The 26,190-nt window shown below is 38.8% G+C and overlaps 1 long non-coding RNA gene across 1 annotated transcript in view; it reads right to left on the reverse strand.

The window, feature by feature from the left end:
- Nucleotides 1-25,492, reverse strand: part of LOC104403724 — a 113,497-nt gene extending 88,005 nt beyond the window's left edge. The window contains exons 1-2 of the long non-coding RNA XR_719899.1: nt 25,406-25,492; nt 17,582-17,632 (exon numbers count right to left, since the gene is read on the reverse strand). This is a non-coding gene — a long non-coding RNA (uncharacterized LOC104403724). The remainder of the gene's footprint in view (nt 1-17,581; nt 17,633-25,405) is intronic.
- Nucleotides 25,493-26,190: the final 698 nt, after the last annotated feature.

Genomic DNA, 26,190 nt, shown 5'->3' on the forward strand with positions numbered 1-26,190 from the left:
TTCAGCATTTCTAACAGAGATTGGGGGGGGGGGGGGATTCTTGCAGATTCATGTATTTTTATTGCCTTCAAACAATGCTGTAACTTCACATGAAATCCTAACAACTGTTGGGCTTGAATCACCTCTGTCAGTACTGCACATCATGCATACAGGGATTTTTCCCCTCCCCTCTCATTCTTTATTAATAGTGTCATTTGCCTGAAAACCTGTCCATTCTGCACCTGAAGTCATAATCCTTTGTTTGCCACCTCACAATTAGCTGCTGTAGAAATCATTACGATGTCACAAAAAAAAAAGGGTTAGTGAAACTGCAAGTAGGAAATAAACAGGTTGAGCAGATCAACTCTTAAAAATAAGAGGCTGTTTCCCTGCAACTATTCACAGAAATTAAAAAACAAACGAACAATCCCCCCAAAAAAACCCAAACAAAAACCAAAGAAAACCCTAAAAAATTCCCAACAAAAACCAAACCAAACCAACAAAAACAATCCACCAAAAAAAAACCAAAACCAACCAACCAAACTAAAAAAAACCACCCAACAAGCAAAAAAAAAGAAAAAAAAAGCCAACAAAAAAAAAAAAAAAGGAGAAAACAAAACAAAGAACACAAAACTTTCCCCCAAACCTGATCTATGACTTAAGTTCACACACAGCTGTCACAGACCAGGGATAGAAGAATTTCTTTTATGACTTATTGAGGCCTTTCAGTATTTAAGAGAGGCCTGTAAGAAAGATGGGCCTGTTGCAATAGGATGAGGGGTAATGGTTATAAACTAAAAGAGGGGAGATTTAGGCTGGACATGAGGAAGAAATTCTTTACAATGAGGGTGGTAAAACACTGGCACAGGTTTCCCAGAGAGGTGGTGGATGCACCACCCTGGAGACATTCAAGGCCAAGCTGGATGTGGTTCTGGGCAACCTGATCTTGCTGAAGGTGTCCCTGCTTGTTGCATGGGGGTTGGACTAGATGACCTTCCAGCCCAAACTCTCTTACGATTCTATGCCTTTTGGTCCAGGAGAAATGTCTAGAAAAGTCTACTGGCCATGAACATATTTACTGCATCTTGATAAAATACTTCTAAAACCCATTCTTACATTCAAACTACTGCAAACCTTGTGATTGCCTTCTTAACAGAAAAAAAAAAGAAAAACAACTATCTGTGGATAATATACGGATATTTTTCCCCCTGTGAAATGATGCATCTGGCACAGTGGTAAAAATAAGCTTCTTGATGGACTTCAGATCAAACTAACTAAAACCATCCCCTCATAGCTCCCACCTACTTTGCCACCCATCAGAGCAACCACTGCTCACTCATCTTCACCATGACACCCCTGATGCTCAGACTTGTGAACACTCACTCTGGCAGATGACAGGGGTGCAGCAATTCACAGGACAGGGACAAGGCCATCCTGCTGTGGGGTCAGGGTGGCAGACAAAGCATTTGCTTGGTGGGGTCTGTCTCTGAGCAAGGACTCTTCCCAGCAGCTCACTGACCACTGCAGCCTCTCTTCAACCTGACCGGCAGCAGCCATTTGAAGCAGCTTGATGGCAAATCTGTCAATCAGCTGTAGCAGGTGAGATCAGAGCAGAGGAGAGATGCTGTGGCTCTGCATGGCCAATATGAGATGCACAGCCCAAGCATGCAGGAGCCTTTCTACTCTACAGGCCTAGAATACTGTGGGCAACTGTGCCTTGATTGCATCCCAGATGGCTCCTGAATCGCTGCAGCTTGGTGTTTAACCATGCCAGTTCCCACTCCCTTGAAGCAATGACTATCTTCCCCTCTCTTGTATAACAGACATAGAAGTGTAGCTGGTCACTGCATGTACATAGGATATCTCAACAGGAAGTGCAGTAGAACAAGAATAGTATGAAGTGTCTAGCACCTTTGTGGCTGGTTCTGTTACAGGCACAGATCCTTGCTGTCTGTAATTCCCATTTTCCTAATCCATCCATGTGCTGCCCCAAGGTCTTACCCCTCACAGCCCTTCAGTAGTGCTGCCGTGAGCACAGCTCTCTGGCATATGCTCTGCCTTGCTGATCGCACACCAAGCACAGGGTGCTTGGGATAGATTTTAGCCCTCTGGCTCTCCTCAGTGACACAACAGAAACACACATGAAATTGCCTTTCACTGTTGTTTCATGATTTAAGATAAAGAGCAGCAGACTATCAGTACAAGGGGTAAAAATCCATTTCATAATTACAGAATAGCTCTTCCTCTTAGAAGCAAAGTGCATACGCAGCATGGGATGCCATGTGGCTCTCGCCAAGACTTCCCAGAACCAGGGCTCTCTGTCCTCTGCCCATCACTCACTGCTGAGCGTGATGGACAGTAAAGCTGGGGTAACACTACTATTCATTCCAAGTTTGATCTTCCGCAAAAGAAATCCGCTAAGTAGTAAAGACGCAAATACCTGTCACTTCACTACTGCAAATCAGGAAGAACACGAGGAAAGTCGACCAGCTCCACCACAGATTTCTCTACCCAGCTGTTGGCAAAAAGAGCTGCCCTAGCATGCTCTGGCCATTCTCAAATCCCTTTTCTCCTTCCCCTCCCAAGTGAAACAAAGCAAAGCTGACAGACTTACGACAGGCCTGTGCTTGATTGGGAGGAACCCAGCACACAGGTATTGCACAGAAATACTGAAAATTTGGTTTGGAAAGTGCCTAGGGCTGGAAGTTGGACTTCTACATCAAAAGTTGGATCAAGTAAGTCTGGTCTTTCTCTGATTGATGTCTGGAAATCTTCAAGGACAGAAATGCCTCAGCTTCTCTGCTGAGTGTGTCCTGTGCTCATCTGTGCCGCTTCTACTGTGAATGTTTTTTTCCGTTGCTCCACGGGAATTTCCCTTGCCAAAACTTGTGGCCATTGCCCCTTGTCATCCTTACATAAATTGCGAAATGCCATGGACTCAGTAGACCTGTGCAAATGAGGGAGAACTGAGTTCGGGTTTTGTTAGGAACATGGCTAGTGTACAAGTGACATTCCATTCACTTGCATCCTCAGGAGCCTCCACTCCCATGGCCTGACTTTGTACATAACCTGTGCCTCTCAGCAGGCTTAGGATAGGGATTCTGATAAAGAATAGGGGTGAGCAACTTGCACATAGGTACAGCATGTAATTGTTTATTGCAGCTTTCCACGTGTCTTAAAAATAATTCTTTTTCAAGCTTTCAACAAGCATAATGTATTGATGTGCTATTTATACTGCGGATCATAAATTTTAAGAGGCTACAAGCGCTCTGCATATAGAGTTGGAGAGGTAATTCTTCTGCAAAGAATTAAAACTGCCAATAACATTTAACTTTGAAAAACAGGTGTTAAAATGTTCTTTGACAGAGACTTGCATCTTCTCATTAAAATGAGTGCTTTAGCTACACAAGCAACAACCACAGATCTGAGATGAAGAGATGCATCGTACTTGGTAGCTACGCAGTGTTCATGAAAGCTTTGTGACCTCCGCAATGGAAGATTGCTTTTACTTTCATTAAATATATATATATTATAACCCCAGTAAAAACAACCCAAAAGACATGTAACACCAGAAAAAATACATTGAAATAACACTAAGGATCTAATATAAATCCACAAAAGCCAGGAAATTCAGAGATAAAGAAAGACTTTCAGATGAGGGAAAACTTTCCACTATATTAAACTGAAGCATAAATTCACTTCCTCTTCACATGTTTGCCATCAAGTCATTCCAGACACGGGGGGTAAGTTCCTCCCTGGGGTAACTCAAGTGCCTTCAGCAGTACTACACCAAGAATCAATTTGGCCCTACAGAACTATGTCTTAATACTTTCTCTATTTCTGATAATTACCATTGATTTGAGTATAAACAGTAACTCTCTTACAGCTCATTTTTCCATCATTCACAGACTGCTGTAAAACTGGATTTGTGAGATTGCAGTAGTTTCCATGATTACAGACTACGATGTCAATTGCGGGGTTATGACTTCATGGACAGACCCTAGAAGTAGAACCTCTGTGTGAAGGAGAAAATCCACACTCAAATACAAATATATCTGAGGTTAGCAAAGACAACACTGCACTTCACTGGGCATGGACATTTCCATCTGCATAAATAATATTCTCTACTTTTCACTCAAGCCAAGTATGAAAATGCCCCTTAAAAATTTTTGTTTCGTTCATAACTCATTCATGGTGCTGATGTGTTGCCACCCAAACTCAGCCTTGGTGCTACTGCTGGATGGGCCAAGCCTGATGTCAGCAGCAGTTTAAATCATACGCTGTGGGTCCAATTCTTTCTTTGCTGCACTCTCTGGAAGTGCAAAATCAAACGTACAGCTTGAGACAGGATATGAAGGGAATGAAGTGATTTTGAACTGCCTTCAAACTTCCCATGAGTCTGTCCTCGTCCTCCAGCTGACATGGCTTTTGGCTCTGGGACCTGGCTATTCCCTCCCCAACAGAGCAAGATAACCATAATGAACTAGTTACTAGAAGATCCCCAGGTATTTGGTTGAGCAAGAGGATCCAAAAAAGGAATGTGACAAGGAAAGCTGGAAGAAGGAAAGACGGGATGCAATCTTTCCACAGCTAACACAGGTATATAAGAAAACTACCTTGAGCTTTGAGATACAGAGCAGAACTGCTGTAAACAAAAGAGCTTTCCACATCACTTTGGATTCTGAAAGAGGAAAAATAATTTTTCCTTTCAGTTTCCTAGACTGCAGAAGGCAGAGGGGCTATGACTGACCCCATACAGCCATGTAAAATAAGAGATGGATAACTTAGACACTCTCTCACCACAGACTGAAACCCCTTACCATGAGTGCATGGGACACAACTGAAATGACAGCTGATGAGGTCAGATTCAAGCCAAGAACCAAGAAGTGACAATTCCCTGTTGCTCCAAGTCTCATAGACACTTGAGCTCTTTGTTCATTCTTTTAGCCTGTCTTCTACTCCTTGCTGCAAGACCTTCTCAAAGGTTACCTGAAATTTCTCATATTTAGTTTTGGACCAAATGTTTATTTTGTTGGATAGCTTCCAAATAAATCCAGTCAGATATTTTTTAATTAAATAAATGTCCTTTTCCATTTTCAGATGTCTTATCATGCTCAAATTACTCAAACTAAGAACTTTTTCAAAGCTTCTATCCATGATATTTATGTAGCCCTGAATGAGGAGGGTGGGCATGCTAAGTATTCAGACGTTGACCTGAAGAAGACTAACAGAGAATGGGTACAGCTATGATTCACCTCTGCCTCTATTGTACAGTGTCTGGAATGCTCACATTGCAAAAGTGCAAAGGAAGGACAGAATTCCTCCCATGGCTTCTCATTATAAGGCCACTGAAAACTTCTATGAAAACTAACAAGTTAACAAAAAATGAGTATGCTAAATAAATCGAGTTCTGCCTCCCAGTTATTACACACTCAAGATAATGGCTTTTGGGGCTGTAAAGAAAAGTGTACAGAGCTTTGCAATGTACAAGACTTGCTCTGGGACATTAATTAACTATTTGAAATTGTAATCATGCAAAGCAAACCACAATGATTTATAATTATGCAAAAGGATTATGATGGCTCTAACTTTCCCCTTAAATAGCTTTCTTAGTGATTTGGAAGGGTAGGATTAATAATCTCTTTTTTGGAAACCAATGGCACCTGGTTTGCCTGCAGAGGCTCTGAGACCTTCTACTTCCTGAAATGAGCAATAAAAGAGATGAAATAGCTTCTGCTTGGAGCGAAATTCTTACTAAGTATATAATTTTGAAACATTTTTGTGTGCATGTGTGAACTTCAACTTTGTTGCTCTCTGTGCGATGGATATTGCCCTTACCTAAGGAATTTTGATCTAGTTTAAACAAAAAATATGATGCACGTAACCTTCTCCCTTAAGATACGCTGCAGATTAAAGGGCAAATTCTATCCCTTACTCAAAAGCATAACCAGTGGCTTTTTGTTAGCATAACTAAGAAAGGGTTTCCGATTTATGTATCACCATTTACAAGTATTTGGAGAGAAAATCCTAACTCCAATCACCTCAGTTAGAGTCTTGCTATTGAATTCACTTCAATGGAGCCACTGCTTTAACAGACTTAAAAAGAATTTTCTTCAGTGAGTAATGTACCCTCTGTATGTATCTACCTATGAACACAGCTGAGCATATACTTTCCTTAATGAAAGTTACACGAAGTAAAAGGCAAGAAGCATTTTCAAAACCACATCTTTGTATATCTTTGAAAAATTTGCTGAAAGGCAAAGTAGAGATGTCCAGTTTTCAAACAGACCATTGAAATGATTAAACAAAAAAAACCTTCTACTTTTAAGAAGCAATACTGTTTATATGGCATACAAGTTGCTTTACAATTAAAAAAATCATCAAAACCCCCATCTGTCTGTATCTCTGTACAAGTCTAGCGCACCTGTTCATTCATGCAGTGACTGCTCAAAACTTATTGATGTTAATAACAAGTTTATCATATTTACATATTGATTCAAATACTATTCTTGCTATGTGAATCACTGTAAGCTTTCTGTTCATCTGGCGCCTAACTTGAACATGCATAGATATTCTTCCTCAAATGACCCAGGTTTTGTGCAAACAGGACTATTTGCATGATTTATAAAGCTTATAATGAATCAGCAGACACAGCTATACATCACATTAGTGGCAGATGGAGAAGGGCTGAAATCCAGACAACTGATTTCATTAGAGTCTTGCCACTGACTTCAACAAGCCTAAGATTTTATCACACATCTCCCGGCTGCATATTCCATCTGCTTGACCAGAGGCATCATGTGGAACCAACAGACCACTTTTCCATCTACATATCTCAATCAGACTTACATATAAAGCTTGATAAAGCAATTTTGCATGATTGAATCATCATCCCTGACTTGAACAGGAAGTTTGCAAAAGCAGCTCCTTAAAAATTGCCTATACCTCTTCCTCCTCCAAATAGTTTGTGAATGTTAATGAATGCAAGAATTCATGCCATGGCAGAGACAGCCTTGTCTCCTCTACATTTGTAATACTGTGATACAAGTACAGTATGTACTTTGTCAATGTGTTGTGTGAGTTGTTTTTTCAAGACCCAAACAGACAGTTGTCTGTGGAAGGAGAGTCCCCAAGCAGATTTCTCAAGGCGTTTAGCATCATTAACAGGAAACAATGCAGGAGGAGCAGCCAAAGCATGAATGGGTTCTGTGTGAATACTAAGGAAACCCCAAGAACATGTTAATACAATGCAACTTTGATAAGATCATAATGGTGAAGCTCACATATGTGTTTGTATTATGTCTTGTAAAAGGCCCCAATTGCTGTCTATTAGGGTAATTGATATAACAGTCAAAATGGATTAGGATAATATATTGGCTAAAGTAATGATTTCTGCTGTATACAGGAACTACCAGTCTGACTTTTAAGCTCCCAGCAGTTACTCAGAACAGACAGGATTCAAAAATCCTGAATCTTGCCAATTCACTGATAATCTTAAAGGCTCCAAAACAGAGATTGCTGCTACTGGTAAATCACTTTTAATCAAAACAAACCAACCTCTGCAGACCAGACTCCTTTCTCAATGATACCAATACATATACACAAGTAATACATTACTTCTAATGTAATTTATCAATTCTATTATTTAAACCATCATAAATACTGACAAAGCCTGACCCTGCAGTTCTGCAGTTCCACAGTTCTCAGGATTGACAGACTAAAAAAAAAACCAAACTGAAAATAGCAAATTTATTTTAAAAAAGTAAAAAGAAAAAGCAGAATATTGACATACATTATGCATTACTAGCCTCCCAAAACTGCTACAGGAATAGCACACATGCATATATATAACCAAACTGCCAAAAAACCTCTGAAACATTACAACACTTGCAATAATAACAGGCAATACCATTTGAACTGGTAAGAGAAAGAATCAAAATCACATGCAAATAGATTACAGCAAGCTGTTGCCTGCAAAATTCTTGCAGCCATGCTATAAAACACACAAATAATGTCTTATGTGTGTGGAGGTTTCTCTAGGGTGGGATTCAATCCATCTATCCTCTGCAACTGCCTATCTCTGTAAGGTTCTCAGGTGCCCAGTATTTTCTACTCAACCTTAAAGCCCTCTGCAGACTGAAGTTTAATTAGCTGAACATGTTCAAAATTGCTAATCTAAGGCAGCAAGTCTTACCTCCCAACAAACACTTCACTGCATTTCAAGTTTCAACTGAAAGCGCCCCCAAATCCAGGTCCACCCTCTGGAGAAATCTTCAGAGCTACATAAGGTCAGGGCATAGCACAGCTCCATTCATTGTGCTCACGGCCAACTGGTACATCAGCGTCTTGGAGCAACAGTACTCACAGGGGGTCTGCCCACTAGTAAACATGATGAAGATCTGAACCCACACCTTCTGTACAAGTGTCTAATCACCAGCTCCTATGCTTTCCCAGATGAGAAGTATTCTCCAGCCCTTCTCTTGAAACTGAAATGCCATGCATGGAAAAGGCTTCCAGGTCAGGCTACTAAAATTCCAGTGAGGCAGCAGGTAGCTTGGGTGGAATAGACTTCCCACACTGTCAAGCCACGAAAGAGAAGGGCTGAAACCCACAGACGCCTGCGTTCACGAAACAAACCCACCTACTTCTCCTGTCTGTCAGCTCAGGAGTGGCTGCCCTTGCACAGCAAAAAGATTTCCTTCCTAGAAAGCAATCACTACAACATCAAAACAACAGACAAGAAGCCTCCCTGTCTTGCAAAGAAGAAAATTATACCCCATCAACAGCATCCAGTAACAGCGAGGCTGATAAGCCTTTTCTGTGCACCCAGAACCAGTCTCAACAGGGAGTAACAAAAGACTGCAAAACAACCAACATGCTATGAGCATCATCAGCCTCCTACCATGATTACATGCGCCTCAATATACAGCTTTCTCATTCAGTCTGTCATCTTCCCAGGCCTTAGGGTTTCCTGTTCCAGGGTTCCCCCGAAAACTGAAAGCATCTGGGTTCTCTTGGACCTGAAAAGATCTCTTCCTCTTTTAGCAGCAGTGTCACTACTGCAGCTTGAAACCACTAAACCATATCCCAGTTTGACTATTGAAATAGTACAGCCTGTGAAGTCACAATTTTCAAATTTCAGGTTCTTGTCTCTCTATTTTTATTTTGGTTTTCATTTGCAGTCTGATGAATACCTCAGATAGGTCTTGGGATGGGTAGACAGGTGCACTTGTAAACGCCATTCAAACTATGCTCCCTTTGTATTTTAAACTGGTAGCTAGCACAAAATAAGTTCAAGACAAGTTCAAGTAAGAATGCATCATGCTAAGTAAATCACATCTAAAGCACGTTACTGTTGAAACAAACCCCCCTTTTTTTTTTTACCTTGCTTGGAGTTGTGTGCTCCAGAATTAGAAGCCACCTCCTGGTGAGGATATTTTGCAGCTATTTACTGAAAGAAGCCCGCTTTCTTGTTGAAAATGTAGCCCCATACCTAAAACGTAATACTGAACTGCAATTTGAGGTAAGGCTTAGACCTGGGATTAAGGAAGAGGAAATAACAATACTCACACTTCAAGCAAGTAATGACTTTCATTCAAACACCTGAAAGCACTCTCCAAATATTAATTATCACAATACTAGCCTCCCCCCAACCCTGCCAGGAGAGGATCAACCCTGCATTCCTTCAGCATCCACATTGCCTGCTTGGGTCTGCAAAGAAAGCAGAACAAAGCCAGAAGTATTACTTTAATTATTTTCGTAACTCTTAATTGAAAGGAGTAAATTCACCCACACAAGGACTGACTACCACTTATAAAATGCCCTTTCCTATCACTGGTGGAGAAAAAAAAAAAAATGTATTTTTTTGTAAGGCTACTGCACTACTGGGACTTGCAGTATAAAGCTGAACTGAATTAAAATAAATTACACTAAATAAGCTGCACAATTAGTCAAAATTATACAAAAACCTAAAAGTCTTGGCTCTGAATCTTCCGTCCTGGATTATACTTTAACGCATGGGTTTTCATTCCCTCTGCACCATTACCTTTCAAGAGGACAGGGAATGGAAATACCATCCTTGGATGAGATGACCTGGAACGGCCCTGTCCTGCAGCTATGACTCAGATCGGCCAGTCCTGGAAAGCAGAGCAACTGCATTCAAAACACTCGAGGAACTAGGCACTTTGATTTCATGGCTGCGTTTGTCATTTACTGAATCAGTATTGATATATGTAATTAAGGTACAAAGACGAGAAAATACCATCAATACACATCAAATACCTTTCAGCCTTATATTTGGGTTTGGTTCAAAACCCTTCTGGTCTGAAACCTGTCCATTCTATCCTATATATAGAATCACAGAATCATTTATGTTGGAAAAGACCCTTTAAGATCATTAAGTCCAACCATTAACCTTTCACTGCAAAGCCCCCCACTAAACTACACCCTTAAATGCCACATCTACACATCTTTTAAATACCTCCAGGGAAAATAATAGACTTTTTAGTATCGTACTCCTACCCCTCATTGCCCACCAGCTAGACATACACTAGACATACTGAGATTACTCACATGTGAGTTTACAGAAACAGGTAAAAACCATGTATTAGTTTAAGATACAGAATTGAAACCTGTGTTTCCCTCCCTTATCCAACCTGTTCAAAAGCAAGCTTTACTGGAGGATGGCCTTGAGCTGAAGGCACAGGCAGACTGCCAGGAAATCCAAGTTCTATTCCTGGCTCTTCTACAGATTTCCTTGGGCAAGGCAATTAACCTTGTGGAGTACATTTTCAATGGAGGTGAGGCCCAGCTTCTCTTTCTGCATTCATAACATTTTCAGTGATGAAAATGGAATTGTAAGAGCAAGAATGAGAGCCTGTGCTTTTCACTACCTGATATATTTTCTGTGTCAGGTAGCTGGATGCACTGATACCTGTGCTAGCAACAAAACCAAGAATGCAACCACCACAGGTGCAAAAATGTCTCCTGATGCTGCCATGACCAGCCTCAGTGCTCAGTTTCCTTGTATGTTAAAAGGGCAATGAGGCTTGTAAAATCAAAATAAACAGCGGAATGGGAAACTAATTTTTAAAGTTCTTGAACACCCGTTATCTGAGATCATGAAAAGGCAACAGCTCAGCATTCCAGTTTACCTTTCACTACAGATGCTGTACTTTTACTTTGTGCATTTTTTGCCTGTTAAAATTTTCTCTTTGGACCTCAAACAGAATAAAAGATTTTCCTTTAAGGATTCTGAAATGACAGCTGAAGTCAAAATACTTTTTAGCTAAACTGGATGTTTTAAGATCCCTTAAAGGAAGTGGAAATGAATTAGAGAATGAGAGAAATACTCTTTTGGTAATGTAAATGTATTTTAGAACAGAAATATCATGGCTAAATTTTCTTTTGTGGTCTACAAGATCTGCACTTGAAGTAATGGTGCCACATCTGCTTATACCAACAAGGAAGAGGACTCTAAGAGTCCAAGGAAGGACACTACTTGCTTAAATAAGCTTCTAGAGAAATGAAGACACATACATTTCTGAACACAGGTGAGACAGAACATATTTTTAGTGATTTTTTAATACATTTGGTACGAGCACACAAGGTGTTTTTTCCTTTCACAGAACGCTGAATTAAACAAAAAAAAAAGAAGACGACAAAAATTGGCAAAAAAATAGCATTAAGTATCCATTAGTCATAGGAGAAAAGTTCAACAATCACTGCTTTTGTCAAAATGTTCAGGTTTTGAGAGATGATTTCTTTTACAGATCATCTGAACTGAAAAGTGAATGTATGGGTATAAGGCTTCCAATTCATGTCCTTCATCTACTTCTTAAGTTTAGTAATTTTGAAGGAAAGAGGTCATCTGTTTTTCATAATTGTAAAACCCCCTTCAAGCTCTACAGAGAACTGAAACGATGACCCCCTCCCAGGTGACGGTCTTCCCCACACAGATGTAAAACATGTTCCACGAAAGAAGTTATTTTATATTACCATGTTACAAAATAACATCTATTACCTTCACAAAGAAGGTAAGGTAGTTTGGAAGATTAAAATAACAGCAACATGTGTAAAACACTAAAAAACCTATTACTGTTACAAAGCAGTAATACCACAGATACTGCAGTCAAAAGTTGGAATGACGTAAAGTAACTGAAATTAGATTACTCTTCCAAATACAAGAAACTGAATTTTTATCTGTGCCATATTCTATAATTACATAAATAGCAACTTCCTTTTTCATTCATCATCCCATATATGTGAATTAAGTTTTACCTCGATCATGGTTTGCTGCAGATGGACCATGAAGTAATTCCTTCAAACAAGTACAGGTTCTCAGGACAGCAGAATCTCTACCCTGGCTTGCGGACACAATGGTAAGCACCACCAACAAGCCAGAGCTCTCACACATAGCTTTTACCATCTAGAAGTCAGATATGTGTCCTATTTTACCATCTAGATTGTTTTTCCTAGTGTGAAAAGGTTGCTCTCTCCAGATGAGAATTCACCCCACCTATAACAAAGTCTTTTATAGGGGAGGATGGACTACGATCTCAGAACACCTTTCTCTCTCTAGCACATAGTGAAGAAGCCTGCATGACTTTAAGCACCTCCTAGACTATGACTTCATATGAGACAAAAATGACTGCACTGAATGAGAAATAAGCACAAAGTTAAGTGGCTTCACACCACAGAGCATGGCACTAACAGACAAAAACTTCTATTTAGGTAACAGTTTGCAAAAACTAATTATGGGCAAGAAATAGCCTCAAAACATTGATGGGTCTTCTGAGGCAACAAGGTTCTCTTGATGTGTGTTTCTTCAAAATTCAGAACCTCATTTTCAAAATCTTACAAGTGAACGAGCATTAGGAGCCCTTGGCCTGACACAGGCCTTCTGGAATTGCTGGCATAGAAACATCTCATAAATTCCGTGTTTAAGGTTTGATATTTCAGCTATGTCAGAACTGCAGCGGGAAATAATCTGAAGAAAAAGTTACCAGAAAAAGCATTTTTGTAATGGCTTTTTTCAACGTGGTTTGGCACTGGTTAAACTGATTTTCAAGTATGAAGTGAAACTCTGCCCTAATTATAAAGGGGAAAACCTGAGCTTCAAAAGTACTATAATGTCTAGGTAATCATGATTGAATCAGATAAAGCTCCTGCTTAAAAAAAATTAGGTTTATTTCTGATTACCTTTTATCTCCTACCAACCTGAAATGTGCTACCTAGACTATCTAGCAGAAAACAAAATTCTTGAACGAGAGAGAAGTTTTCTGAACAAGTCACAGTTGTTTCTTGGGCATCAATGATAAGATGTGCAAATAGATGCCTCGCATATACCCTGCACTTGGAAAGTCACCAATTCCCTTCTGCTGTTACAATCATGTGGCTTCCAGAACTGCAGCTCTGGACTTTTGCTTGGGTTTTTTGAGCAATTCTGCCATGCCAGACAGTGAATCTGTGGTTCAGGTTAAAAAATGTGCCAGTGAAATCAGACAATGCAAAAAAAAAAAAAAAAAATAAAAAAAATCTATCTGAAGATATGACAAAAACAATGGAAATAAAAAGAAAAAAATACCCTTTATAAGCATCAACTTCAGAACCGAGTTTCAGGTTTCCCCATTAAATTGATGACTAAGAGCACTAGAAGTCTACAAAATTTCCAGGGGTTTTCAATGCAGCTCCTTGGAACAAACAGCAGAGTAATTATTACTCAGTCTCCTGCTTTACTCATAACCCTTCAGTCTCCTCCTTTCAATCAACTTCTAGACATACACAAATTAAAACAAAACAAAATAAACTAGAAAGCATTAACCGGGAGCTCTTTACAAAGGGGTATGTAAAGCCATCAGCAAAACTGTTCCCGATTCCACAAACAGCAGCATCAGGAGGCCGTAAGTGGCAAAAACCTGACACTGATGGTGTCAGCACAACCTTTCATTGCATTCTGAGAATGTGAATCTCTATGGCTATGAATTTGATGTTATGCCTATGCTACATAAGATAACTGCTAATAAAACCCAGACTGCTTCATCTGCCTTTTTCAAGCATCAAAGGCTACATCTACAATACAAAGACAATGTGTGGACCAGGAGGAATAAAAAGGCTGTGCTGAGGACTTCAGGTCCACAGCACATACCTTTCAAGAGGTTTTAATTTCACTCTAGCCTAGTCCTATGGGTTGAATGCCTACTGGATGGCACTTCTGCAGCACAACTTTCAATTTTGTTTCACTTGAAAGGAATCCAGCCCATGAGCTCTGGGGACTGCTCCACAATGCGTATAATACATGAGGGACAATTAGGAGATGCATTTCCAAAGCACACTCCTGATTTGACCTAACACACTAATGTAGATGCATCCAAAGAGCTAAGAACATGTTGCTGCATTAAACCCTCTAAAATATAGGAGTACCAAGGTCATGAAGAGTTTATCTCCCTCTCTGTTAATAGGAATTGTGGCCTTCAAAGTGCTTCACATATGGGCACCAACCTACAATGAAGACAATTTTTACAGGAGCAGGCACTGTGTTTCTGATTCCAAATACGTTCATTTCCCACCTGCTTGACCTTGTTATCTCCAGGATTTTTATTCAATTAGCTCTCCACATTTAGAAAGCTTATCTGTGTAGCTGAGTATTTTATTTTCAGAAGAGTTTGTCAGCCTTTACATCTGTTCTACTGACAAGGGTCTTCTCCTTGACAACCTTGCAAAGCACACATTACTGCGTTAAAAAAATCATCAGATGTCTCATACACTTGTGAGAAACAGGGTTCCTTGCCTTCTTCACTTGGGCTCTCCCTCCCCCTTCCCAGTTTTATAGTAGTCAAGAAGATTTACTTCTCTTCTAAAAAATAATATATAAATAAATACATTGCAAGTCACAAACATTAAATACTTAATTTGAACCGGCAGAAAGACCAGCTACCGAAATTCTACAGTGGTCTGTTAGCTCGTATGTCTCTGCATGTGCATATTGAAGGAAACAGCAGAAATAATACTTTACAATTTGATGAACAACATATGACACAGAACCTCTAGACTCATAAGAAAAGGTTACAAACTTAGGAAAATACCTTCCATGTAGAATTCTGCCCTCTCCAATAGAAAAAAACCTGTACACTCCTTACTTTCACTGATACAGAACCACCATCATTATGGCTTGATATATATTAGATTAAAGAAGAAAATAATCACTAAGGACTTAACTGAAGTTTGGGTGATAAAAAGGGACATTTTCTGAGTACATGTTGGATGTCAAAACAGAAAGGCTGATACTGTGTCATCTGCTTTCAGGCAAAATCCTCCCTTGATTTCAACCATAAGTTCTGCTTACAGTTGGCACCATGGCTTATAATAATTTAACTGCATTTCTTTCTGGAGCAGAATAAAACATCACTCTCCATTTCATCATGCACACAGGAGGAAACCATGAACCTAGTTTAAACTGGAAAGAGAAAAGAAGAAGAGGAAAAAACAAGCGTATTTGATTCTCACAGTCTACAGAATTATCCCAATGCCAGCTGCAGAGAGGAGTATTATCTCTGAAAATCACAAGAAGCAATCATAGCATCAGAATACACAATTAGAAGACTGTGCTTTCAAGAGGCACAACAGCAAAGTAATACCAGCAAATATGCCTAAGTTAAAAAATGAGTTAAATTGTTGCATTGGTCTCACAATAAAGCAGTGCATACACCTATTAAATAACCAATAATTCCCATTTCTGCAAATCAAATTCTGCACCCAACAAACAGCCCATACTAAACTTAATGATACTGCCTATTCTTTCTTTCCCATAAAGATACAAAAATAAAAGGGAAACAGTCTAGCCTATAAGATGCCACAAGGGTTGCATTTAGCCCTTTCCACTGAAAACTCAGTTTCTGACTACTAGCGCTTGGCAAAGAAAATCTTTTTAACATTTCACAGTGCTGCATTTTCCCTCTTTATAAAGCTCTTCAACTACTCCCATTCTACTGTCACACATTCCTAATACAGTAGGGATGGCCTGCCTGTTATAAATTACTCTTGTAAACCAGCTATTTCTGCTGCTTCCTCTGGGGTTGCACCCAAGGTGAGAATCAAGCAAGCAACACTCAGGATCCACATGTGCAAGGTCTGAGTGGGACAGAAGGAAGCAGACAGTAACTGATCCATATTTTACTGCCCCTGGCATTTGCCTTCTGCAAGGTACCTTTGAGAACATCACCAGCACAGGTACATTTGAACATGCCACCTTCTTTCTAACGCTAATGAGCCTCTTCACATACCCAAAATCTGCTTGACTTTAAAACCACAGGCATAAGCAAACATCTAGTATGTAACGGTCTGTTTTCTCCAAAGAAATATTCTGGGGTACTTTATCACTGTGGACAATGCCACAGAACTAGTTCTTAAAGTGACTGTTAAAGTCACCTCCCCCTCACTTGGCTGCTGATACTCCAGAGAACCTCAGCTGTAGCTTTAAGTACCTTCTGGTCTTGTTAGAGCTTTTGGAAGTATGTACTTTTAAGGCTCTGCTGATATCTTTGCAAAAGAACTGAACAAAATGAAGGGAAAAATAACTGCAGCGAATAAAGAGAAGGCAGAGTAAAATAAGGGAACAAAATTGAGATGGATTTGAAAAATAAGTTTAAAGAAAACTGTTGACCAGATAAAGGGAAATGGAACTGGAAAAGGGAAATCAGAAATGGTAACTTGTGATGGAGCACACAGCCACAACTTTGTATTTTCTAATACCCAATCATGCTTTCCAAGTGACATCCCCATCACATTTCTTTTGAAAGCCTCTGTGTAAGTGAAACATGTGCAGAGAAGAGGTGCACAAGGCAGGCTCTCGTCAGCTGTAAACATTAGTGAGAACACAGAATTTCTAGTATCTGAGACTGAAACTTTTCCATGGCCAAAGAATCAAACCACACATACCTGATTGCCACGTCTACACACTAAAGGGCCAGCAGAAGAGGAAACAATGAAACATATTACTAGTCTCTACAATTATAGGAGGCATGAAGATGGCCCTGACTGGAAAAACTAGATTCTAAGTGCAAGTATCCCACTGTTCTTTTTTTCTTTTTTTTTCCCCCTCTCTCTTTCTCACTGGATTTAAGGAAAATACCCTGTTTCCAGGCAATGTAGGACAAAGAAGTTTTGGTTTTAAAACTTCTAAACTTTATCTTGTGCACACTACATCTGAATATTGTCACCTCTCTTAATCACCTTCTGATGTCTGATAGTGCCCCTTTAACCTTTGTTAGTCAATTACTGAACAAGTTATCTCATTGTTACTCTCTTTTGAAGGAAGAGTTGTGCGCCTTTTCATGCTGATAAGAGACACATAAATATTCACTCCCAGCAAACATTTAATAGTAAAGTGTCTTGAGCAAACTACCAGAGTCTAAAGGTAGGAAGCTGTGGTTAACTTCTCTGCTATCTTAACCCTTTAGTCTTAACCCGCAGAACAAACAGACACAGAAGATGGATGCTCTTTTTTACAAATTAAGCAGAAATAATTGTTCTCTGAAAGAATGGACTTTATAACATGCTTTATAACACAGCAAATAAATCAGATGATTGGAAGTGAAATACCTACCCATTTTCTGGGCCGGCCTCTGGGTCGCTTTTCACCAGTGGCTTCTGCTTTCTGTAAAGGGAGAAGAAACACAACGTATTTTGTACCTCAGCACTATTTAACAGGCTCGGTAACTAGGAACTCCTTTCCTGTAACATTAACCATAATTATCTCTCTTGGGTGGCGCCAAGCCCCCTCCTGCTCTATGGGTGGAATAACCTGGTGGAATGTGATTATCCTGTTTTCTCTGACACTTCCTAGCCAGCGTGGCTAGGGAATGCACACCAAGGGTGTCCCTGGTCCTGATCCACCCCATGGCCAGGGGCACAGAGAAGCGTGCCATGCACATCCAGCTGCTCAGTGCCCTCAGCACAGCCTAGCGTGCTCCAGCCTGGGCCAGCCATGGGGCATGCAGACTGTGGATGGGGGCACAGGGCAGTTTCGGGGCACAGGGCAGTTTGGGAACCCGAGAACCCCCAGTAACACCAAACCTAGTCTTGCACAGGCTGCCAGAAATTTATTTCAGCATTCTCCTTCTTCCTCTCAGTATTTTAAACAAGAGAGACAAGGATGGGGACACAGTAAAAAGCACCACTACTACACACAGTGGAAAGTATAGTCTTTCTGGTTATTTCAATCAACTGTGATGCACTACACTGGCAAAACACTTCCCAAGCATTAGAAAGATGAAAACAAACACAAAACATCTACATACACACAGACTCACTAAACCAAAAATACAGCCTGTTTCAAGCCTAAACAAAGCACATTATAGGAACCACAATTCCTTCTTTTGGTCTCATGATGTTCATGCATGAAATGGATTTGGACAGACTATTACCATGAACATGTGTGTGTTTGTATTGGGAAATAACCTCTCTACTTCATGTGAAGTTTTCCAGACAAAAGCACATCCTTAAGCTGCAAGCAAACCTTTCACTGGTCCAAAACACACCTTCCCTTTTCAGGTTTAAGGAAACAGCCCTGGAAGTGACAGCTATATTTACGTAAGCCCTGCTATAGGTCCTGAGGCTCAGTGCAAAGGAAATATGGATTCTCTTACAGACACTTTCATTAATTAATGGTATGACACTGTGAATACTATGTTGTACGTGCTACACTAAAATACTCACAGGCTTTAAAATGAAAATGGCAGGTTATTTTCTCTAGATAGGTTCTCGCCATCCACACTCCTCAGCAGGTACATAATCCTGTCCCACTGAGGGTGATGAGGACTTTTGTCACCACCTTTAGTGAGGGCAGGACTTGCCATATACAAAGTCCCTGAGAATAAAGACTTTTAGAACACATTCTGTGGATGTGTTTTCACATTTCCATTCATTGTTTTTTTCCCATTTAACTGTATGTTTATTGGATTTGCCCTCAGAAATCAACTGTGTCATTAAATAAATCACTTGCTGGTCAATCTCTGTAACATATACTGTAACCTAATGCTGTGTAAATCGAATCCCTCTATAAGAGAACCTGAGCTGAAGAAGTTGTGGAGGAATCTCTAAAAAAAAAAAAAACCTGCCCTGCAAGTTAAATGCAATTATTTTGAAATAAACATCTCAGCAAGAAGAAAGCTGTGAAAAATAAAATTCACACTCCTAAAGGGCAAAATTATCACTCGGACTTGTTAAAAGAGTAAACCTGCTCTTTAATCGTTTATACCGGTGTTACACGTAAGGTGAAACTCTCTTATGAGAATACTTGTTAAAGTGCATTTACTATATCCTGTAGCTGTCTATTTCATAGTTTTGTTTCCTTTTAAAGTGTTCATTTCTTTACACCTTATAACCTGAAGGATGCAAAAAAAGATGTGGCTTAGTTTTGACAAGCTATCGCCCCCTCCATTTACGTTTACTTCACAAAACACTGGGTATAAAACTGAAGAGAAAATATTGGTTAAAATTGTTCTTAACAAATCAACACCTGACATACTACCAAAGCACAAATGCCATTTATTTTCTTCTGTATTTTACCACATCTGAAGGAAAGACCCTTTTCCAAAACTCTATGAAAAACAATTAACTTCATGGAAATGAAAACTACTTTGGTCTTATAATTAAAGTTCCTACAAACCTGACACAAATTGTAAGTATAACTACAGTGTATAATCCAGTTTGATGGGAAAGAGAACATGAGAGATTTCTTTGAGCAACTAATCTTTGCTTCCTGTCATGAACTGTCACACAGCATGGCCGCTTGCCACGAACAGGGCTGCGCTTTACCCCCAAGGAAGGACTATGTCAGAAGTGGCTAGTGTTCCTGCTGGCTACTTTAGATATCAGTTTGTCAAGTGCTTGGGGACCTTTCAGATTGAAAGGCACTATATTCCTGCTGTATATGATTTCTACCTCATATTAGAAGAAAAACATTTCCATGGTTCTTATCAAAACCAAATCTTTCCCAGAGGTGAGCTGAGCAAACAGCAGGGCATGCCAGAGACGGTGTTTTGGTACAGAGCAATTCTGTAAGTAAATAGCAAGGTTTCCACAGACTAAACTGCAGAAAATGAAGGACAAGAACCTCCAAAGCAGAGGTTTTTATCTCCATTCCAAGGGAAAAGAAAGACAAAACACTTCTGGAACAACCAAAAGGAGTAGTGGGAGTCCAGTAGTGATGATGAAGACACGAAGCTTAGGAAAATATTCTAACTCCCTCTGGATGTTTTTTAGTTTGCATTTTGCAAACATAGCTTATGTTTTCTCCAACAGCACAAGACTGTCTTTTAATTTGAGCACCTGAAAAAAGGTTTCATTGCATATCAGACACATAATTCAATGTTTCTCCACATAATTTTAAACTAATTGATAAGAAAAGGAACACGTAAGTGCCAAAGCATTCCCCTTCCTCTGAAACAGGTATTTGCATAATCAGAAACATGCCAGTCTGTTGCCTCTTTGCTTTAATTGAAGTGTTGCCTCTGAAGCTAGGAACAAATCCAGAGAGCTCCAAGCCACCCAGAAGTAACACTGATTCGCATCTGGGGATCAAGATGCACATGTTCCCAGCCACCCTACATGCAGCAGCTGGTACCTGCTTCATCAGAAAGGAAGCTGCTGCCTTCATCCTCTAAAGCACTTTTTGAAATTGAGATGTGTTTGGTCAGGGTTTTCTTAACATTTGATGCTGCATTATGATGCATGATCTTGTTCTGTACAGCCAAGACATGGAATCATCACACTTAAAGGAGGGTTGGGAATGTTATCGAACTCAAAACAAGTTTCATGAAAAATCATGAAATTCCTTACAAACAATAATACGAATACATCATTTTGCTATGTCACATTTTAGGAGCAGAACTAGACTTACTTGCTTTTAAGTGCATGATCTATATGGAAAATGTGGGTGGTTTTTGCCCCAGGTGAGGACTATGGTCATTCCAGTCATTGCTGCCTGGAATCAGCTAACAGTCCCCAGGCCGATTTGCAGTTCAGCTAAGCCTTGTATGACAGGGCCATCAAACCCTGCTGCTGAACAGATTTGACTGCCTATCATCTCTACCTCCTTGTTGCATAAATGCACTGTGCCCAGACAGACACTGAGGCTGTACTACTGAAAGCAATTAACAAGACAAGTATAAATAATTGAACAGTTATAAAGTGCTCTTTGGGCATCTATCTGTTGTCAAAGAAGATCTCAAATGCAACAGAACCCAAATTTGGAGAACTCTATCCGCTTTGCAAAATGATCTGCTGGAGACCTCAGATAAAATGTGTCAGAGCTGTAAGTCAGGTGAAATAACTGAGAGGTCTCAGAAGAAAGATCACTGTGTCAAAAGACCTTTCCCAGAAATGTCTCCCTCTCCTAAAAAAAAGTTATTTTGCTAAAAAATAGGCTAGGCATTGGCTAGATAAAAAAAATACCACGCTTCCCACATCCTGTTTTACCCATTTTAATTCTAACCTTGAGTCAGTCTTCTGCTTCTCCCACCTTGCTCAAAATGCCAGATTTTGAGGTCTTATTTTTTAGGTACAATCACTTGATAAATCTGATCTTGTTTTCCCTTTAAGCCTGTAGTGACTGGTGTTGGTGAGAATGAATGAAGCATGGAGAAGCCAAATAGATTTTCATGAACCAATTTAGGGCAGAGTCCTGGTCACATGCGCTTTTGTTTTTTTTTACCTTTGGACTGCTTAACTCAGGGACATGCCTTTCTACATACCAAACTCTGGCCATGTAATGTAGAGACAGTAGTAAGTGTAGTTACACACAGTACCACAAATCCTGGTTTTCAGAAGATGGTATTTCAAGATCCATAGGCGTTTTCGGTGAATTTCACTACATCAATAGCAACAACAAAACTCAAAATATTTTAACAGAAGGTGAATTTCACTAAAGAGTGCTTACTTTCAGATATTCCTGGGATATCCCTTGACATTTTCTTTCAAGATAAACACATAGTAGCTACTACTCCTTTTTTTAACCTCACAATTGTGTTCCTTCCTTCCAAATAGGAGAGTATTTATGCATATACAGTATTTCTGTCAAGCCCAACTACAGGAGCTAAACAAAGAAAAGCCTTTGAATGCTTAAGGGAAATGCAATGGGCTGGGAACACAGCTGAGCTTAACAAATAAAGCTCAACCACAGAACACTCAGGAAACTAAAAAAGAACATCCCTACTAAGATCATCCTGCAAAACTAGTCATTCATTAGGGAATAAAAGGGAAATCTTCACTTTTTTGCTAATTTTTAACAAATATTTTGAATGAATAACATTATGATTTGTTTAAAGACACAGACTTCAGTAACAGCCTAATTGTGGGGACTCAAGTACAAGATGATCAAGAGCCTTTTTGTGTCTATCTCTTCTCATCCACTAACATGTTGTGTTCCTTCCATTTGCAAAAATTAAACGATTGGGAAATGGTTTGGTTTTCTATAAAATGCAGTTTACCTTTTGTGCCCAGTTTCTAACAACTCAGGCATGTGTGACATGTGAGGCTTTTAAAAAAATGCCTATTAGCTAAAATTAGAGTAATTGCCACATTATTAGCTGTCCAGTTGGTCTTGCAACATTCTGTATGCATTGTCAAGTTTCACATTGCTAATTTCCTAACAAGCACAGTTTGTTTTCAGATGCCCCAAGGCCAGTTTACTAAGACCAAACACAAGCTCTGAAAGCTAAAAAAAGGAAAAAAAAAAAAAAGAAAAAAAAATCCCATGAACCAAGAAATTTAAAATACGGAACACAACCCTAATTCCAGGGTAAATTGTATGTCAACTGATTTAAGGGCATTTCCTTTCTGAAGTGTGACAAAACAAAGTCTCGGTTCTGGAGTATTTTTATCTCGCTGCCAGTTTGTGCAATACATTTTTAATTGTGATGTGTAATGGTTTGCAAGAGAACACCCAATCAATTAATCATGAGTGCCTTCTCATGGCTTCTCGGTGGGTTCTCCTAGCCAACGTTTATCTTACATGTTGTGAACACTCTAATACATTTCAATGAGCTCCCTTTGAAACAACCAGGGCACACACTATTCTTTAGAAATTCCAGCAAATTCCAGTTGCGTGTATAGTACCCAGGTTCACATGTAGAGGGGCTTAAGCTAAGTTAGCCAGCTTTCTTTCTGAGAGTTGAGACAGGCTGTAGAAAGCCATAAATATATGTATGCATATGGATGTGTAAATATGTTTACCACAAAATTAAACATATAGCTCACTCCTGTAAAAGGTGATACCCTCACCGCCAAATGAAGCTTTCTCACAGTGCCAAACCCTTTCCATCCATATTACAGCTAGAAAAACTAAGAGAATTAATATTACATAAAAAAGCACTCTGAGATGCCTATTGAGAAGCTGAACCATTTTAGACAGGGTTAATTATCAATTTGGAAAAAGAGCTAAAATATTTATTTGAAATGTGATCTCAATGACTTTCTTCTAGTCAGGCTTTATAAGTGGTTTATGTTTTAGAGGATTTATCAAACATTTATATACATTATCAATAAACCTAGAAACAAATCAGACTTGTAATTACATACCTCTCCAAGAGGCTTTTTTATGATAAAAGAAGACATGTGGTCTTTGGTCAATTTTTCACATTACCAACACCCAAAAAAGTTTGCTTTAATTAGAGCAGTAATTTGATGCATTCTGAAAATCAAAACATTACAGTGAAATTGTTCAGTTCATAAATTATGTTAAAAAACCCTCAACAACTATATGAACCGGAATAATCTATAAAGCTCTTCATTTGATATACCTCCATATAAATGAATGTTTTTAAGTTATTTTCTATTTATACTGATTTCCAAATCACTCATATGAATGAAACAATGTTAATATTTCTTTTAGAAACATCTTTCTAAAACACACTTCTATGAATTACTTAAAATTTAATCTTACTACAAATATTTCTCCTAGGAAAGCTAACACTCCTAAGAGTAATATTTAAAATACTAAAGCTCACATTTGGATTTGCTAGACTAATAAAAAACTGCTTTCTCTCTTTTGAAGAGAGAAGTTTAAACTATTTTAAAGTGAATCTAAGGAACTTTTTTACTATGTAAAAAAAAAATCAACATTTTAAGCTCAGTAGGTTGCAGAGTGGCTTTGATATATTTTAAATACTTAATCTGTGAAGCATTTTTTACTAATTCATGAACTTCTTGACAGAAAGTACTGGGTTTTTTTTCCCAACTCAGCAAGTAAAAAACAATTGTAAATGTAAAGATTTGGAAAATGTCCCTCAAAGAAGTGTTGAAAATACTTAAAACAGACATGAAACCATAGTCTCCCCCCAATGATTACATATTTATCAGTAGTTGCTATAGTAATTTATAACACTGAAAATCATCAAACTTAATATGGTCAGTACTATAGGCATACTGAAAAATGAACCATAATTACATGAGACCACAAATACCTTCCCCACACGTTTTTGTCACAGATCTACTTAAAAGATACTGATATACTTAAGCACTACAGTTCACTACAAGATTTTGTAAGCTTTTGTTTCCAATTTAGTACCTGTAAATTAGTGCTAAGTGCTGTGTAACCATCAACATAAACAAAACTCCCACGTTAGTTTTCAAGCTTATACACAACTATTTGCCTTCTCTAAAATAACTCCTACAGAATGGTATTATTTGCCTTCATAATTTTCTAATGCTGAGCCCAACTGAAAATTAAGTCACAATTTCACATTGTATTTGTGATGTAAAGTCCACGCACTAAATGCAGTGACTTCAGGGAGCTTCTCCTGTAGCTAAATGCATTCAGAACCACCAGAATAAAAGTTTGCTCCCATCACCAAGCAGAAGTAGTGATTCAGAAGACTAATAGCACTTCAAGTAAAAGTCTCTTTGATTACTAAACAAGATATAGTACGCTTTTACTGTAATTCACAGTTTACTTTACCATCACATTTTAAAGCTGTAAATTTCAATATATGCACTTATTTCCATCAACACATAATTGGATTTACTTCTAATTAACCTATGTTTGACAAAACACTTAGCTTTAATATACAGATTTGGTCTGGAGTAGCAACAACTGTAAGTGGACAAGAAATTAATCTTCCTCTTTCAAAAATCCTAATTGAGAAAATAATATCCTTAATGTTGATTTTCTTACTAGATACAGGAGATCTCAGTAAATACATCAAAAACATGATGTTATTTCCCTAACGTGCACGCTATTCAGAAACCACGCCTAGGGTCTTCATGCATCATGTTCATTCTAATCTTAAAAATGCAAAAGATGTGCTTTATGTAGCTTCTATTATTAAAAAGGTTCCAACTGCACAGGTCACAGCCTAAAGGACTGGGCTTTTTGCTACCAGTTGATGAGAAAACAGCATTAGAAACTCTCCCTCTTTAATAATCTCACCTTCTGAGCTGCTTTAGAGGGACTCTTGTTTTTGCTTCCTTTGGGTCTTCCTCTTGGTCTTTTAGGAGATGGTTCACCAGTTGGTTCCTAAATACAGGAAAACATGCTATTGTGGCAAGAGGCTACAACTAACCCAGAACATCTAAAGGATAAACTGTAACTGATAAGTTACTTAAAACATGTGAATTAACCGTATAAATAAATAACACAATACTTAAAATGCAACATGAAAAATTAAACAACTCGAGGTAAAGAAAAAATACATTTTGCCCAACAAAAGAGTTTAACTTCCCTTATAATTGCATAAAAACTTTGAAATGTTCACCATGTGAGTTATAGAAGAAAACACAATTTTAGAAGATGGCTATGATTTCCCTCACATAAGAATGATTATTCAAAAAACAAGTTACCCATTTAATTTCAACTGCATTTCATTATAGCAAGATACAATTATCATATGCAGTTTCTAGCACAAACTTTTTTTGGAAGGGGAAAGTTAACTACTAGAAAACTGTAAAGTAAGCTTAGACTATTTTCTCTCTCACGGGCACAAATACTTTGGTTTTTTTTCTGTTGTTCTGCAGTCAGCATTATACTCACACCTATTCTAAACATAATTGATTTGTACTAAAATGCAAATATAGAAGTTTCTTCAAACAGAGCACTAGCAAGCCAAAAAAACTCGACAAAGGCAAATATCTTGAAACAATACCCCAACTCTGAAATGACTCGACAGGAACACTTATTATTTTAGCTGTTTCTTAACTAGCTCCTCTGCCTGACAG

Source organism: Nestor notabilis, unplaced genomic scaffold, assembly GCF_000696875.1.
Source record: "Nestor notabilis isolate BGI_N333 unplaced genomic scaffold, ASM69687v1 scaffold1753, whole genome shotgun sequence".
NCBI classification, from domain to species: Eukaryota; Metazoa; Chordata; class Aves; order Psittaciformes; family Psittacidae; genus Nestor; species Nestor notabilis.